This window comes from Oncorhynchus tshawytscha, linkage group LG08, assembly GCF_018296145.1.
Source record: "Oncorhynchus tshawytscha isolate Ot180627B linkage group LG08, Otsh_v2.0, whole genome shotgun sequence".
In the NCBI taxonomy this organism is placed as follows: domain Eukaryota; kingdom Metazoa; phylum Chordata; class Actinopteri; order Salmoniformes; family Salmonidae; genus Oncorhynchus; species Oncorhynchus tshawytscha.
Window position 1 is genome coordinate 32,695,621 of NC_056436.1, and position 19,651 is coordinate 32,715,271.

The following is a 19,651-nucleotide window of genomic DNA, read 5'->3' on the forward strand; positions in this document are numbered from 1 at the left end:
GACTTAAGACCTGTGCATGGCAGTAAGGTTAGTGCTATGCTATCCGGGATCATTGGAATGTGAGCTATTGGAAGTGCCGAATAGTCGTTTTTTTTTTCAGTTGATTGTACATTTTTATTTAGACTTTTTTTGTAAGTACATACCGGCCATGACGGCAGTAAATGACGACAGATGCTAATCGAAACTCTATATTTGGAGAGTAAGGAACATATTTTGACATTATTAAGTTTGAAAAGCTGGTGAACGGCAAGTTGAATAGCTGCTTCCTGGGCTCAAATGAGATTCCCCATATCAAAGTCTCATTTAAGGCCAGATTCTGGTTCAAGGGAGACCTAGCCATTAGTTGCACAAACTATGACAAAAACCTGTAAAATTATGAACAGATAGACAGCTATCTGATTATTAATCTGAGCCTAGAGGAAAGTCTTTGTCCTCAGGCCTAGAGGAAATCCAAAGTCATTCTACTACCCAAGAGTGGTAAACTGTTGGAAAAAGTTATGTTTGGCCAAATACAATGCTATTTATCTAGAAACACATGAACAACATACTTTCAGCATGCTTATAGAGAAGGGCACTCAACATGTACTGCACTGAGACAAATGTCTGATTATTGGTTGAAATAAATTCATAATTAGAAGATTGTGGAGCTGTACTGTTAGATTTCAGTGTAGCCTTTGATATTATTGACCATAACCTGTTGTTGAGAACTTACATGTCATGACTTTTCAACGTCTGTCATATCGTGAATTTGGAACTATCTATCGAATTGTTTTCTTTAATGGAAGCTTCTCTAATATCAAACATGTAAAGTGTGGTGTACCGCAAGGCAGCTCTGTAGGCCCTCTACTCTTTTCTATTTTTACCAATGACCTGCCACTGGCATTAAACAAAGCATGTGTGTCCATGTATGCTGATGATTCAACCATATACTCATCAGCAACCACAGCTAATGAAGTAATTGACACCCTTACCAAAGAGTTGTAGTCTGTTTTGGAATGGGTGGCCAGTAATAAACTGGTCCTGAACATCTCTAAAACTAAGAGCATTGTATATGGTACAAATCATTCCCTAAGTTCTAGATCTCAGCTGAATCTGGTAATGAATGCTGTGGCTGTTGAACAAGTTGAGGAGACTAAATTACTTGGTGTTACCTTAGATTGTAAACTGTCATGGTCAAAACATATAGATTCAATTGTTGTAAAGATGGGGAGAGATCTGTCCGTAGTTAAGAGTTGCTCTGCTTTTATGACACCGCACTCCAAAAAGCAAGTCCTGCAGGCTCTAATTTTGTCTTGTCTTGAGCATTGTCTAGTCATGTGGTCAAGTGCTGCAAGGAAAGAACAGAGTGGCAGGTCTTGCTCTTCACTGTAATCAGAGGTCTAATATAAATACTATGCATGCCAGTCTCGCTTGGCTAATAGCTGAGGAGAGACTGACTACATCACTTCTTATTCTTATTTAAAAAATGAATGTGTTGAAAATTCCAAATTGTTTGCATAGTTAACTTACACAGAGCTTTGACACTCACACTTACCCCACCAGCCATGCCACCAGGGATCTTTTCACAGTCCCCAAATGCAGAACAAATTCAAGAAAGCGTACAGTATTATATAGAGCCATTATTGCATGGAACTCCTTTACGTCTCATATTTCTCAAATTAACAGCAAACCTGGTTTCAAAAAACAGATTAAGCAACACCTCACAGTACAACGCCTCTCCCCTATTTGACCTAGATAGTTTGTGTGTGTATTGATATGTAGGCTATGTGTGCCTTTTAAAAATGAATGTAGTTCACTCCTTGTCTATTAATGTTCTGTATTATGTAATGTTTCATGTTTTGTGTGGACCCTAGGAAGAGTAGCTGCTGCTTTCTCAACAGCTAATGGGGACCCTAATAAAATACCAAATACCACTATAGCAAATTGTGTCATTCTGTGCGAGCCAAGTCTTTTATTGTGACACCATGAAAAAAGTAATTGCTTTGCATCTTGCATTTCATATCATCTGTGTTGAAATTATAATCAGATGTTTACTTTTTTCTTTTAATGTTTAATCAAACAAAATATTGGAAATAAGCGTGACGCATATTGTGATTACAGATATGACTGGAAGCAATAGAGTAGAAAGTATGAAAGGTCAGACATCAGTTTCATGTAAAGTCAGATGTCAGATTTCCACACTGACAGAGACCAGAGACCATGGCAGTGACTGTTGATTTGTTTGAAGTCTCAGTTGTTATGCTCTTTCACTAAACTGAAATGGAAACTCATGACAATTAACAATGCATCTATTTCTTTGCTAATTCAATACAGTATACATTAGGCTTAGGTCTGAATATATGTATTAAATATGATTTTAAGATCTGATCGTAAGACAGAAGTGAAACCTTTTCAACTGCAACTTTAGCATGTTTGACTTGCCAGAATGGATGTATTCCCTATTTGATTGCATTATACTAATATAGCTCCACTTAATTAGGATGTAATTAAGTGTAGTTTATAGTCTTAGATTAAAGCATCCTAGATCACAGGCAATGTTAATGGAGTGATGCATTTTCACTGGGAACCAGATGGGAGCACATCACAGCGAAGCAAAACAACACTAATGTAATGGGCAGGGCCCTGCCATTGCAGGAAATAAAAAATAGGGTAAAGTGCTTGAAAAAAGAAATAGCAATGGAACACAAAATGGTGGCTTAGAGAACATTTATTTTGATATAGTGAAGGAGACAGTAACCTGACTCAGGCTAGTAGGATTTGCTCTTTTGACTCCATGTTTTCCTAATACTTTGGCAAATGATGATATGCATGTGAGCATCTGCACTTTTGAATGAGCGTGTGGCATGTCCTCTTTGTTGTTACTCAAAAGCAATACATCTCTCCAGCGCCATTCATCTTTCCAGATTTTGACAAATACAGTACTGGTCAAAAGTTTGGACACATCAACTCATTCCAGGGTTTTTCTTTTAAACTATTTTCTACATTGCAGAATAATAGTGAATACATCAAAACTATAAAATAACACATGGAATCATGCAGTAACCAAAAAAGGGATAAACAAATCAGAATATATTTTATATTTGAGATTCTTCAAAGTAGCAACCCTTTGCCTTGATGACAGCTTTGCACACTCTTGGCATTGTCTCAACCAGCTACATGAGGTAGTCACCTGGAATGCATTTAAATTAAAAGGTGTGCCTTGTTAAAAGTTAATTTGTGAAATTTCATTCCTTCTTAATGTGTTACAGCCAATCAGTTGTGTTGTGACAAGGTAGAGGAGGTATACAGAAGATAGCCCTATTTGGTAAAAGACCAAGTCCATATTATGGCAAGAACAGCTCATATAAGCAAAGAGAAACAACAGTCCATCATTACTTTAAGACATGAAGGTCAGTCAATCTGTAAAACTTCAAGAACTTTGAAAGTTTCTTGAAGTGCAGTCGCAAAACCATCAAGCTCTCTCATGAGGAGCGCCACAGGAAAGGAAGACCCAGAGTTACCTCTGCTGCAGAGGATAAGATCATTAGAGTTAACTGCACCTCAGATTGCAGCTCAAATAAATGCTTCACAGAGTTCAAGTAACAAACACATCTCAACATCAACTGTTCAAAGGAGACTGCTTGATTCAGGCCTTCATTGCAATTGCTTCAAAGAAACCACTATTAAAGGACACCAATAATAAGAAGAAACTTGCTTGGGCCAAGAAACACGAGCAATTGACATTAGACCGGTGGAAATCTGGTTACTACATGATTCCAAATGTGTTATTTCATAGTTTTGATGTCTTCACTATTATTCTACAATGTAGAAAACAGTAAAAAAATAAAGACGAACCCTTGAATGAGTAGGTGTGTCAACTTTTGACTGGTACTGGATATATTCTCAGTTGTACATCATCCACATACTCACACAGGCACACACACTCACACTCACGACAGTTTAACCAATAACTTCCTTCAAGAGTTCACCATTACAAATAACCTGAAGTAGTGAACTGTCACGTCTGCTCCTGCTCCTCCCCTCCGGCATACGACGTCTCCAGAGTACTAACCACAAGTCCTGGGATTCCTCATTGCGTACACCTGGCACTCATCATTACGTGGACCTGTGAATCATTATTATTCACACATGGACTCCATTACCCTCATAATTTCCTCCCATTTATATGTCACTCTCCCAGGTTCACTCACCAGTTGGTATTGTTCTTGAGTATTGGTGTTCTGCCTTATGTTAGTGCCGTGTTCTTGGTTTTGTTGTTTTATTAAAACGTTTCACCTGCAGCTGCTTCCAACTCACCGCCCCATCATTACAGAATACCAACTCAAAATATGGAAGCAGCAGGACAACCGTACATCTCCGAGACGATCAATGAACAAGGTGACCTTCTTCGTCAACACCATGATCAGCTGGCTCAACTGGGGACGGCCATGGAAGAGGTTCTCCTCAGTCTACAATGTCTCAACAGCGGAGGATATTCTGGAGCCTGTCTACCCAACGAGTCAGCACACCAGCCCATTCAGCAACCCGCTCAGGTCAGCGATGCCCATCTATCTCTCCCGGAGAAATATGACGGGTCACCATCCAAATGCCGTGGCTTCCTCCTTCAGTGCTCCCTCTATTTCGCACAGCAGATGGGAGCTCCCCCCACCGAGAGGTCTAAGGTTGTCACGGTTATTTCTCTGCTGACTGGACGAGGATTGGAATGGGCTACGGCCGTCTGGGAGAGAGGAGGAGATGAGTCTTATGGGGGTTCATGGCTCTGTTAAAATGTATTTTTGATCATCCCGGGGAGGTCAGAGAGGGAGATGAGCGTCTGCTTCAGCTCCAGCAGGGGAATCAGACGGCTGCTGAGTATGCGCTTACCTTCCGGGACAATAGCAGCTTCCAGTGGATGGAATGAGCCGGCGCTCAGAACATTATTTAGAAGAGGTCTGCACAAGGAGGTCTAGAGGGAATTGGCCTGCCAAGATGACAACCTCACCCTGGACGCACTCATTGCAATGGCCATCCATCTGGATAACCTCCTCCGGGAGCGTCGGCATCTACATCGCTTCTCTCCCTCCTTTGGCGAGTGTTCGGGATCAGAGCCTAAACCGTGGGAGGTAAGTGTCACACGCTTTCCCGCGGCGGAAAAACGCAGATGGATCCAGCTGGGGCTCTGTCTGTACTGTGGCCAGGGAGGGCACAAGCGCCAGCGGTGTCCATTACTTCAGAATCCGGGATCCACTAGAGCAGATTGGATCCCGGATCATGTTACCTGATGAAATTGCTGTACAATATGATCTTGTTGCCATCTGGTGCACATTCAGATGTCATAAATCAGCACTGCAGAGCTCTCCCTGTCCTATGCCATGCCTTGATTGTTTTACTGTTGATGATATCTGGAAATGTGCACGTACACCCTGGCCCATCTACTGTAGCTAGCCCCAATTCTGACTTGTGCTCTGATATCTGCTTCACTGATTTCTGCTCCCGTAAATGCCTGGGTTTTCTGCACGTTAACACTAGAAGCTTATTACCTAAAATGGATCAATTGAAATTGTGGTTTCAGAGCTCCAATCCAGATGTGTTGGTCGTTACTGAGATGTGGTTAATGAAGAGTGTTTTGAATACTGATGTTAACCTTTCTGGTTATAACCTTTTTACGACAAGACAGATCTTCCAAAGGTGGGGGAGTGGCAATCTCTACCAAGGATCACCTTCAGTGCTCGGTTGTCTCCACCAAGTCTGCCCCCAAACAATTTGATTTGCTGGTTTTAAACTTTAAAATAGCTCTTTGTTGACTGTTGCTGGGTGCTATCGTCCTCCATCAGCACCGGCCTATACCCTACCTGTCCTAAGCTCTCTACTGGCCCCTCACACCAAGTCTGAATTTGTCCTGCTAGGTGACCTAAACTGGGACATGCTTAAACCACCTGACCAAGTCCTAAAGCAATGGGACTCCCTAAATCTTTCTTAGCTTATTACCAATCCCACTATGTATGACTCCAAACACCCAGAAAAGGCTACTCTTCTTGATGTTATCCTCACAAATAATCCTGAAAGATATCAGTCTGGTGTTTTCTGTAATGACCTCAGTGATCACTGTTTTACAGCCTGTGTTCGTAATGGCTGCTCAGTGAAACGACCTGTCCTGATTTGTCATAGACGCTTGCTAAGAAACTTTAATGAGCAAGCCTTCCTTCATGAATTAGCCTCTGTAAAATGGTATAGAATCAGCTTGATCCCCTCTGCCCAAGACACTTGGACCTTCTTTTTTTTCTTTTTTTCCAGTGGTATTGTTAACAAACACGCCCCCATAAAGAAAATGAGAATTAAAAACAGGTTCAGCCCCATGGTAAGACAGTGATCTTGCAGAGTTACTCCACCTCAAGAATTGCATTTGGCGAAAGGCTCGGCACACGCATACTCAGGCTGACTGGCTCTCGTTCAGGCAAATGAGAAATAAGTGCACTCAGGCTATCCAGAAGGCCTAAGGTAGTTCCCTTAAGGAGCAGTTCTCTCTCTCTCTGTGGGTCTAACCCAAAGAAGTTCTGGAAAATTATTAAAGACCTGGAGAATAAACCCTCCTCCTCACAGCTGCCCATGTCCCTTAAAGTTGATGATGTGGTTGTTACTGACAAGAAGCACATGGCTGAGCTCTTTAATCACTACTTCATTAAGTCAGTATTCCTATTTGACTCAGCCATGCCTCCTTGCCTGTCAAACATTTTCTCATCTACCACCCATTTGAATGCGACTATCACCGATGCTTCTCCCCTTTTTTCACCTGCCCCGCTACAAAGTTTCTCCCTGCAGGCAGTCACTGAGTCCGAGGTGCTAGAGGAGCTCCTGAAACTTGACCCCAAAAAACCATCTGGGTCAGATGGTTTAGACCCTTTCTTCTTTAAGGTTGCTGTCCCTATTATCGCCAAGCCTATCTCTGACCTTTTTAACCTGTCTCTCCTTTCTGGGGAGGTTCCCATTGCTTGGAAGGCAGCCACGGTTGTCCTTTATTTAAAGGGGGAGATCAAGCTGATCCTAACTGTTATAGGCCTATTTCTATTTTGCCCTGTTTATCAAAAGTGTTGGAAAAACTTGTCAATAATCAACTGACTGGCAATCTTGATGTCTATAGTATTCTCTCTGGTATGCAATCTGGTTTCCACTCAGGTTATGGATGTGTCACTGCAACCTTAAAGGTCCTCAATGATGTCACCACTGCCCTTGATTCTAAGCAGTGTTGTGCTGCTATTTTTATTGACTTGGCCAAAGATTTTGATACGGTAGACAATTCCATTCTTGTGGGCCGGCTAAGGAGTATTGTTGTCTCTGAGGGGTCTTTGGCCTGTTTTGCTAACTACCTCTCTCAAAGAGTGCAGTGTATAAAGTCAGAAAATCTGCTCTCAGCCACTGCCTGTCACCAAGGGAGTACCCCAAGGCTCAATCCTAGGCCCCACGCTCTTCTCAATTTACATCAACAACAAAGCTCAGGCAGTAGGAAGCTCTCTCATCCATTTATATGCAGATGATACAGTATTGTACTCAGCTGCCCCCTTCCCGGATTTTGTGGTAAATGCTTTACAACAAAGCTTTCTTAGTGTCCAACAAGATTTCTCTACCCTTAACCTTGGTCTGAACACCTCCAAAACAAAGGTCATGTGGTTTGGTAAGAAGAATTCCCCTCTCCCCACAGGGGTTATTATTACCTCTGAGGGTTTAGAGCTTGAGGTAGTCCCCGCATACAAGTACTTGGGAGTATGGCTAGACAGTACACTGTCCGTCTCTCAGCACATATCAAAGCTGCAGGCTAAAGTTAAATTTAGACTTGATTCCCACTATCGTAATTGCTCCTATTTCACCTCAATTACCAAACTAACCTTGATTCAGATCACCATCCTACCCATGCTAGATTACGGAGACAGAATTTATAGATCAGCAGGTAAGGGTGCTCTCGAGCGGCTAGATGTTCTTTACAGTTCGCCCATCAGATTTGCCACCAATGCTCCTTATAGGACACATCACATCACATCACATCACTGCACTCTATACTCTTCTGTAAACTGGTCATCTCTGTATACCCGTTGCAAGACTCACTGGTTGATGCTTATTTATAAAACCCTCTTAGGCCTCACTCTCCCCTATCTGAGATATCTACTGCAGCCCTCATCCTCCACATACAACACCCGTTCTGCCAGACACATTCTGTTAAAGGTCCACAAAGCACACACATACCTGGGTTGCTCGTCTTTTCAGTTTGCTGCAGCTAGCGAGCTGCAACAAACACTCAAACGGGACAGTTTTATGTCAATCTCTTCATTCAAAGACTCAATCATGGACACTCTTACTGACAGTTGTGGCTGCTTTGCGTGATGCATTGTTGTCTCTGCCTTATTGTCCTTTGTGCTGTTGTCTGTGCCCAATAATGTTTGTACCTTGTTTTGTGCTGCTACCATGTTGTGTTGCTACCATGTTGTTGTTATGTTGTGTTGCTACCATGCTGTGTTGCCATGTGCTGCTGCCTTGCTATGTTGTTGTCTTAGGTCTCTCTTTATGTAGTGTTGTTTCTCTTGTCGTGATGTGTGTTTTGTCCTATATTTATGTTATTTAAACATTTTTTTTTTTTTATGTTTTTAATCCCAGCCCTCGAGGTCTTTTCATTTTGGTAGGCCGTCATTGTAAATAAGAATTTGTTCTTAACTGACTTGCCTAGTTAAATAAAGGTTAAATAAATAATTAAAAATAAAAGGAGGGACGGTCACGTGATGTTACATCCCCTGGACCAGGAGTGAGTTTTCAATCTCAATCTCTTCCTGTTAGACTCTTTTAAGTACTCATCACTCTGGCTGACTGTCCCTCATGCTCTGCACATCTTCAGTGGATTCCGGCGCCGCAGGGAACTTTATGGATCAGATCCTTGCCTCCTCTCTCAATATTACTACCTATCCCCTCTCCTCTCCTTTTCCGGTTCAAGGTCTCGACTCTCGGCCTCTAGGATCCAGAACCATCACACACATCACCCAACCACTCACCCTCACCGTCGAGCACAATCACCAGGAAAACATCCCCTTCTTCATTACCAGTGCTCCAGTTCACAAGATCATCCTCGGCCTACCTTGGCTTCAGCGCCATAACCCTACCATCTCATTGTCGAGGATGAGAATCACAGACTGGTCACCTGAATGCCGGAAGACCTGCTTCCTGTCCCCTGTGGTTCCACGTCGGTTGAGAGTCCTGTGGTTGACCTCCAGCCCAACATCCAGGAGGAATATCAGGATCTAAGGGAGGTATTCTCCAAGACCCATGCTACCTGTCTCCCTTCTCAGGCCGGTGGTTCCTGGTCCCCTAGCAGATGCTGTCCCCCACGACACACCTCCAGCCCCCCCTGGACTCCTAACGTCGTGGGGGTCGGCTCCAGTATCTGGTAGACTGGGAGGGTTATGGCCCAGAGGAGCGGTGTTGGGTTCCGGTGGAGGACATTCTGGACCCCAACATCATCTGTGATTTCCACCTTCGCCACCCGGACCGACCCGCTCCACGTCCTCCTGGTTGGCGTCATCCTGCAGCTGGAGCCGCACGTCAGAGGGGGGGGGGTACTGTCACGTCTTCTCCTGCTCCTCCCCTCCGACGTACTACGTCGCCAGAGTACTAACCACCGGTCCTTGGATTCATCATTACACACACCTGGCACTCATCATTACGCACACCTGTGAATCATTATGATTCACACCTGGACTCCATTACCCTCATCATTTCCTCCCCTTTATGTCACTCTCCCAGGTTCACTCACCAGTTGGTATTGTCATTGTGTATCGGCGTTCTGCCTTATGTTAGTGTCGTGTTCTTGGTTTTGTTGTTTTATTCAAAAGTTTCACCTACACCTGCTTCTGACTCACCACCCCATCATTACATGAACACATGAACAAAACAATGGAAGAAAGGAATGGGAGTCCTTAGATGTTCCAATGTTTTGGACTGCTTCTCCTCCAGCCCTTCTTGAATAAATCACCGTCTCTTCCAGAGCTGTAAAGGCTGATTAAAGCAGCACATTCAGGACCATTACTCTAATCACACTGTTTGGAGATCAGCTTTAGAAAAAACATATCAGACACAATTACTCCAGGAGCCAGGAGGACACCCATATTGTGTTTACTCCAAGTATCCATCTGGACAAAAGGCATGTTGACGCATACTGGGTGTTGCAGTTACCAGGCACGCCACCTCCAATAGGCCTGGGTTAGGGTGGACAAAGATGGCTTATTCTAGAACCAACAGTGTCAGTCATTTCTATGGCCTTATAGGAGAATAGGGCCCAGTAGGGTTCAAATTTGATGGGCTTTAAATTAAGAACCCTGACTGGCCCTGTACCCCACAGCCCACCAATAGTAAGAATCAGCAGTTCTGTCACTGCCTGTTATGGGATTTTGAGCACCCATAACAGTAGGAGATGGGACGACCATGGGTTTGGGCCACCCAAAAAAAGCTGAACCAACACTCTTCAATATGAACTTTTCCAGTGAGGCAAATAGGGTAATATGATATGTGCAAATACATTATGCTACCAGGGCGCGTTTATGAATATGTCATATGGCTTCAGAGTACTTTAGAATCTTTCCTCATTCATCAAAATGCACTTGATGTTGGTCCAATTTACTATCCACCACTGTTATACAGTACATTTGGGAAATTATTCACACCCCTTCTTCCACATTTTGTTTCATTACAGTTACAATTACATTAATCTACACACAATACCCCATAACTGCAAAGTGAAAGCAGGTATTTAGAAATGGTTGCAAATTTATTTAAAAAAATAAAAAAACAGAACTACCTTATTTACATAAGTATTTGAAATTGAGCTCAGGTGCATACTGTTTCCATTGATCGTCCTTGAGCTGTTTCTACAACTCTATTGGTGTCCACCTGTGGTAAATTCAATTGATTGGGCCTGATTTGGAAAGGCACACACCTGTCTATATAAGATCCCACAGTTAACAATGCATGTCAGAGCAAAATCCAAAAGGTTGATGGAATTGTCCGTAGAGCGCCGAGACAGGATTGTGTCGAGGCACATATCTGGGGAAGGGTACCAAGAAATATCTGCAGCATTTAAGGTCCCCGAGAACACAGTGGCCTCCATCATTCTTAAATGTAAAAAGTTTGGAACGACCAAGACTCTTCCTAGAGCTGGCCACCCAGCCAAACTGAGCAATCGGGGGTAGATGGGTCTTGGTCAGGGAGGTGACCAAGAATTCGATGGTCACTCTGACAGAGCTCCAGAGTTTCTCTGTGGAGATGGGAGAACCTTCCAGATGGACAACCATCTTCGCAGCATTTCACCAATCAGGCCCTTATGGTAGAGTGGCCCGATGGAAGCCACTCCTCAGTAAAAGGTACATGACAGGCAGCTTGGAGTTTGCCAAAAGGCAAGTAAAGAACTCTCAGACCATGAGAAGCAAGATTATCTGGTAAGATCTATCCAAGATTGAACTCTTTGGCCAGAATGCCAAGCGTCACGTCTGGAGGAAACCTGGCACAATCCCTACGGTGAAGCATGGTGGTGGCAGCATCATGCTGTGGGGATGTTTTTCTGCTGCAAGGACTGGGAGACTAGTCAGGGTCGAGGCAAAGATGAACAGAGCAAAGTACAGAGAGATCCTTGATGAAAACCTGCTCCAGAGTGCTCAGAACCTCAGACTGAGGCAAAGGTTCACCTTCCAACAGGACAGCGACCCTAAGCACACAGCCAAGACAATGCAGGAGTGGCTTCGGGACAAGTCTCTGAATGTACTTGAGTGGCCCAGCCAGAGCCCGGACTTGAACCTGATTGAACATCTCTGGACAGACCTGAAAATAGCTGTGCAGCAACACTCCCCATCCAACCTGACAGATCTTGACGGGATCTGCCGAGAAGAATGGGAGAAACTACCCAAATACAGGTGTGCCAAGCTTGTAGCGTCATACCCAAGAAGACTCAAGGCTGTAATCACTGCCAAAGGTGCTTCAACAAAGTACTGAGTAAAGGGTCTGAAAACTTATGTAAATGTGATATCAGTTTTCTTTGTTTATATACATTTGCAAAAATGTATAAAAACCTGTTTTTGCTTTGTCATTATGGGGTATTGTGTGTAGATTGATCATGATTTTTAATAATACATTTTATAATAAGGCTGTAACGTAACAAAATGTGAAAAAAAGTCAAGGGGTCTGAATACTTTCCGAATGCACTGTATGTTTTTTACATGGGGAAATGCATTTGGCTTGTGTTATCTTTCTTTAATAGCCCACCCCCTGTTCCTCTACCCCAGTGATATCGCTCTGTGGGCAGGGCCTCTCTGCATGAGCAGCTGCCTCACATCTGGAATTTAATATAAACATCATGTCCAATAAAATCATTCCATTTCCTTAATTACTATTCCTGTCATTTCCGCACTAAATGAAAAGTTATTAATTCTGGGCCAACACAAACACACTCCTCCAATATGAGGAGCTACTCCTGAAGCTGCACCACCCCGACTACAGGGCGTTGTCACTGGGCTGGAAACCCCACATGTAGGGTACACAAGGTTTCTGCCCGCCCCCGTGTGTGTGTGTGTGTGTGTGTGTGTGGGGGGGGCATAGTGCCGCATATTTTAATAGAACACGAAATGGCGTCTTGTTTTCCATCCCCTCCAAATCGACCACTGAAGCCAGTAAAACCATGACAGGCGCAACCACTCGTTTTGTTTTCTCTCTCTCTCTCTCTCTCTCTCTCTCTCTCTCTCTCTCTCTCTCTCTCTCTCTCTCTCTCACTCTCTTTCTTTCACTGCTTCTCAGTATATTCAACACATGCCTTTAATGACTGTCCTGATGTTTTTCTCTCTCCAGCCCAGTACCTCTCTCTTTTCTTCAATACATTTTTTTCACTCATTTCTTTCACACACTCTGACTGTCTGTGTTTCTCCCATGCCTGAGATTCTATGTGTTGATGACAGCCAGGGCCCTGCTGGTGACCCGCCTGTTGGCATCCTGCCTGGAGTCGTGACCTTTGGCCAGCCTGGTGGCATCCTGCCTGGAGTCCTGCCTGGTGGCCAGCCTGGTGGCCAAAGGAATTGTATGATAGTGTGAGGGTATGCGATTTTCTCACAGCACATACCCTCACACTATCATATAGTGCCTTCGGAAAGTATTCAGACCCCTTGACTTTCTCCACATGTTGTTAGGTGACAGCCTTATTCTAAAATGTATTCATCGACACACAATACCCCATAATGACAAAGCAAAAATGGGTTAGAAGAAATGTATTAAAAATACAAAACTTAAATATTAAATATTTAGTGCTTTATCCGGGTAGCCGGAAATTGGGGCATTGCAGTAGTCTAACCTAGAAGTGACAAAAACATGGATGAATTTTTCTGCATCATTTCTGATCTTTGCAATGTTATGTAGATGGAAAAAAGTTGTCCTTGAAACAGTCTTGATATGTTCGTCAAAAGAGAGATCAGGGTCCAGAGTAACGCCAAGGTCCTTCACAGTTTTATTTGAGATGACTGTACAACCATCAAGATTAATGGTCAGATTCAACAGAAGATCTCTTTGTTTCTTGGGACCTAGAACAGGCATCTCTGTTTTGTCCGAGTTTAAAAGTAGAACATTTACAGCCATCCACTTCCTTATGTCTGAAACACAGGCTTCCAGCGAGGGCATTTTTGGGCTTCACCATGTTTCATCAAAATGTACAGCTGTGTGTCATTCGCATAGCAGTGAAAGTTAACATTATGTTTTCGAATGACATCCCCAAGAGCTAAAATATATAGTGAAAACAATAGTGGTCCTAAAACGGAACCTTGAGGAACCCCGAAATTTACAGTTGATTTGTCAGAGAACAAACCATCCACAGAGACCAACTGATATCTTTCCAACAGATAAGATCTAAACCAGGCCAGAACTTGTCCATGTAGACCAATTTGGGTTTCCAATCTCTCCAAAAGAATATGGTGATCGATGGTATCAAAAGCAGCACTAAGGTCTTGGAGCACGGGTATGAGGCTACAAGCTTGGCACACCTGTATTTAGTTTCTCACAGTTTTCTCTGCAGATCCTCTCAAGCTCTGTCAGGTTGGATAGGGAGAGTTGCTGCAAAGCTGTTTTCAGGTCTCCCCAGAGATGTTCGATCGGGTTCAAGTCCGCGCTTTGGCTGGGCCACTCTAGGACATTCAGAGACTTGTCCCAAAGCCACTGCTGCATTGTCTTGTCAGTTGGAAGGTGAACCTTCGCTCCCAGTCTGAGGTTTAGAACACTCTGGAGTAGGTTTTCATCAAGGATCTCTCAGTACTTTGCTCCGTTCATCTTTGCCTCGACCCTGACTAGTCTCCCAGTCCCTGCCACTGAAAAACATCCCCACATTCTGGTGCTGCCACCACAATGCTTCACCGTAGGGATGGAGCCAGGTTTCCTCCAGACGTGATGCTTGGCATTCTCAGCCAAAGAGTTCAATCTTGTTGTCATCAAATCAAATCAAATTTAATTTGTCACATACACATGGTTAGCAGATGTTAATGCGAGTGTTGCGGAATGCTTGTGCTTCTAGTTCCGACAATGCAGTAATAACCAACGAGTAATCTAACCTAACAATTCCACGACTACTACCTTATACACACAAATGTAAAGAGATAAAGAATATGTACATAAAGATATATGAATGAGTGATGGTACGGAACGGCATAGGCAAGATGCAGTAGATGGTATAGAGTACAGAATATACATATACATATGAGATGAGTAATGTAGGGTATATAAACATAAAGTGGCATAGTTTAAAGTGGCTAGTGATACATGTATTACATAAAGATGGCAAGATGCAGTAGATGATATAGAGTACAGTATATACATATACATATGAGATGAGTAATGTAGGATATGTAAACATTATATTAAGTGGCATTGTTTAAAGTGGCTAGTGATACATTTTTACATCAAGACCAGAGAATCTTGTTTCTCATGGTTTGAGAGTCTTTAGGTACCTTTTGGCAAACTCCAAGTAGGCTGTCATGCGTCTTTTACTGAGGAGTGGCTTCCGTCTGGCCACACTGGTCCTTCTGGAAGGTTCTCCCATCTCCACAGAGGACCTCTGTAGCTCTGTTAGAGTGACCATTGGCTTCTCCCCCGATTTCTCAGTTTGGCTGGGTGGTCAGCTCTAGAAAGAGCCTTGGTGGTTCCAAACAGGAGGCCACTGTATTCTTGGGGACATTTAATGCTGCAGACATTTTTTGGTACCCTTCCCCAGATCTGTGACTCGACGCAATCCTGTCTTGGAGCTCTACATACACTTCCTTAGACCTCATGGCTTTTGGTTTTTGCTCTGACATGCATTGTCAACTGTGGGACCTTATATAGACAGGTGTGTGCCTTTCCAAATCATGTCCAATCAATTAAATTTACCACGGGTGGACTCCAATCAAGTTGTAGAAACATCTCAAGGATCAATGGAAACAGGATGCACTTGAGCTCAATTTCGAGTCTCATAGCAAATGGTCTGAATACTTATGGAAATAAGGTATTTCTGTATTTTGTTTTTAATAAATGTGCTAAAATAAAAAAATAAAAACTGTTTTTGCTTTGTCATTATGGGGTATTGTGTGTAGCTGAGGAAATTGTTTTGTTTCATCCATTTTAGAATAAGGCTGTCACGTACCAAAATGTGGAAAAAGTCAAGGGGTCTGAATACTTTCAACTGAAATGAGCTCTTACAGGACGTTATTATCAACTCTAGCAGTCCCATTGATTTCACGGCTCCCACTGCCTTCAGACATATTCAAAGGGCACCGATGAATGGAGGCTGCACATGAATACGTAGCTTACTCTCCTTGTAAAATGTGTCACGAGTTTGTATCTTTGTATCTGCATACGTACATGGTGATGAATGCTTGACACAACTTAATTTCAGCCAAACCTACACTAACCCTCACATTATGTATGTATGGTTTGACATGGAAATGACTGTTCTGATTCTTCTTGAAGCATTTTATTATCCACGAGTGGAAAAGGATTTTGTGTGCGATATAAGAGGATTTAGAGAGTAATACATACACAAAGATGATTGTATACTCTCGAATACCACTGGTTTTGTAATCAATGCTCTTTCTACACCACACACAATTAAACTACCAATTAAGGCCCATTATGGGTGTTCCACTAGAAACGACCACAAGCAGCACCACAGGCTCATCATTGTGTGTAAACAGATGTCTCCTGTGCTGTTATCCAAAGAAACTCAGACTAATCCACAAACTTTATGAACATAATTACTGATCAAAATTAAAGTGAGAGAGCAGCTTATATTGAGGACAGCAATAAAGTTAGAGTATTTCCAGTAAATGGACTTTGAGAGTTGTGTGTTCGGGAGATATATCCTTCCGAAGGATGGAATTATGGGTACTGTGCTCACTGTAATTGTTGTCCTCAGAGAGTGGGCATTTGTTTTTTCTGTAGGGAAGTTGTCATATTGGCCTCGGTGGGTATATTGTCATATTGGCCTCTACTTCCCCCCTTTGTAACACCCCCCGATGCCTATGACCACAAGAGGGTGACAAATAAGACAATTTCTGAGTAACAATTTGTAATGGGATTAAAACCTGTACAGAGTTGATATCACACAAGGTGAAAAACAATGCCTATCGAGACTCCCTTGTAAAGAGCAATTGTCAATAAATACAAGTATACCATAAATATGACATGTAGTGGGGCTCCATAGAAATAAGCCCCCCAACTCATCAAAGCTTAATCACGGATAAATCTGAAGGCTCTGCATTGATAAAAGGAATAAACAAAATCATAAACACACAAGTTCAATAAGGGTGTACACCGTTGGCGTGGCCAAAAGTGTCATGCACTTCCACATCTCAGTTCCCATTCTACTTCCCCACAACCTTCATTAGATAGTAGAGTTCTCACCTGGCCACACAATACTCTGTTGTGGACGGCTGCATAGGGACCTGGCCTTGTCAACAGCCCCTGGATATACAGATTTGTGGGGAAAAGTCCTTCCTATCTGTCCCTTGGTCAGTGCAGCAAATCAGGCCCAACATCAAACCAACAGACTGCAGCACATACACAAACCAGCTTTCTTCCATCAGATCATTTGGAGCACTAACAAACCTCTCTACACGTAAAAAACACATGGGTCCTTTTATCTCCAGTTCACACCACCACCAATGATCTAATATAGAATCTGGTGATGTACAAGTTACTGCCAGGGTGCTTCTTTGATGTATAAGTGGCAAATTAGATCTTTCTTTGAGAAGAACGGTATCAATTATTGACTTGAGTTTTTCACACGTTGAGGAGGCTCATGACCACTTGTTTAATGTGCAACAAGCAGCTGCCCCTCTGAACTCTTGTCTTTGATGACTACCAAATGTTACCGTTCATGTGGCGCAGGACAGGGGGAACAATGACTGACATCCCAGAGTAACTGACCTGGTCTGTTGGACTGTCTCACCTCTCTGAGCACTCCCATGATGTAGGGGTTGTTGGTTCAGTGTGTGCATGTATGAGGTGTTTCCTCTACAGTGGGTTTACAACCCAGCCCTTTAGGGAGAGCTCCAGGAGCGCTACGTAAAGTAGTCTGTGTGAATTCATTCTTAACCCCTGATACATGAGGGGAAAGCGCCATCAAAGAATGTGTGTGAGAGAGAGAGAGAGAGAGAAAGAGAATGAGAGAGAGAAGGAGAGAGAGAACTGTGTAAACAGGGCATAGAAACCAGATATCCCCCCAATCACAAGGTAATATAGGAAGAGAATGTGTTTAGCAGAGTCCTTTAAAGCCTAAGGCCTCAGAGGGAGAGGCTTGTGTTGGTCATGCGGGTATTCTATACTATGGAGGTGCGTGCTTCATGTTCTAACTAGCGGGGGGCTGGCTAGACTCTCTCCAGACCAGACTGGGAGTGAATAACAGGCTGGGGTGTTTCCAGACTCACATCCCCTTGTGAGCCCAGTCCAGCTCTTATGATGAAGTTACAGGGAGAGTAAGTGAACTAAAGAGAGAGAGGTGCTCGTCTCCTCTTGCTGCTGGAGGTAATTTCAGATTATATTGCAGCGGAAGCTAAACTGACAGAGGAAGAATTTATAGGATTCAGCTCAGAGATCACAATATTATTGAGCCTTGCTTACAAACACACATTCAGGATGTTTGTGAGTATAATCGATGTACACGTGTCAGCTTTCTGTGCAGAGCTTCAGTGTTCTGAAAACAGGGCCTAAAGCGTGCCCGTCTATCTTTTTAACAAGCAATATGTATAGTACATAGTGCGAGGTTGTACGCCACAGTGATCCCCAAAATCTCACTACATCCTGCACAGTGATGGTTGTATGGACTGAATCAGTACTATAATGTCGCGGTAGGGGATTTTGCTATAGGACCGTTAAGGTACCCCCGTCGAGAGTGATACAAGTCGTCTCACTCAAGTTCTTCTGTCACCCGGCTAACAGGTGACTCACAGGCCCGCCGGACTGACCTGGTTATGTATCCTGACCTTTATTCGGAGATTAGCCTTGTGTGATGCCGTTAGGCTTGTTTCAGGATCTTAGATAATATTAATTAGACTTAGAGTACCTCTTGTTTTACTTTCACTTTCCCTTTGTATGTTCTTATATCTAGATTCACGCAAGCTATACCTTGGTTATGGTTTACAGTCTATGTCCGTCGACTAATACTACTTGAGTATTAATATAGAGGATACCTGTTACACTAAAATGATTATTCTGTACAAACCGTTTTATTGTCTTTAGTGTAGAAACTAGACTTGTTTCCCTAGATTGGGAGTGTCAGAGGTGTTCTCTCACCTAGGGTTTTGGGTCTAGTTTCTACTTTTTATTCAATGTTTGCAATTCACACAGTTGTACACGCTATTACAGTTTATTTTTGGTCCTTAATCTGTAACATCAAACATCATCAAAACAGTTACTACTATTAATGCCTCATATATGTATTACAACAAGCGGTTAATTACCTTATATATGTATTACAACAAGCTGTTAATTACCTTATATATGTATTACAACAAGCTGTTAATTACCTTATATATGTATTACAACAAGCTGTTAATGACCTTATATATGTATTACAACAAGCTGTTAATTACCTTATATATGTATTACAACAAGCTGTTAATTACCTTATATATGTATTACAACAAGCTGTTAATTACCTTATATATGTATTACAACAAGCTGTTAATTACCTTATATATGTATTACAACAAGCTGTTAATTACCTTATATATGTATTACAACAAGCTGTTAATTACCTTATATATGTATTACAACAAGCTGTTAATTACCTTATATATGTATTACAACAAGCTGTTAATTACCTTATATATGTATTACAACAAGCTGTTAATTACCTTATATATGTATTACAACAAGCTGTTAATTACCTTAGCGCAGGCTGACCTGGTTGGTCCCCAAAGAGTATGTTCTTCCGCTCACAATTTCTCTAGAGGCTTATCCAATCACTCAGTATCTGTTTCTCCTACTAGAAGTTTGTACTATGATTTAGTGATTAGTGAAGAGAACGGTTCGAGATCAAGTCCCTTTGTAACACCCCCGATGCTATTCATCTACCCCGGTTAGGGGGTGGATATATTCAGCACGAGGAGTGTATTGGGTAGTTGTCTCAGTATGTCTCGTT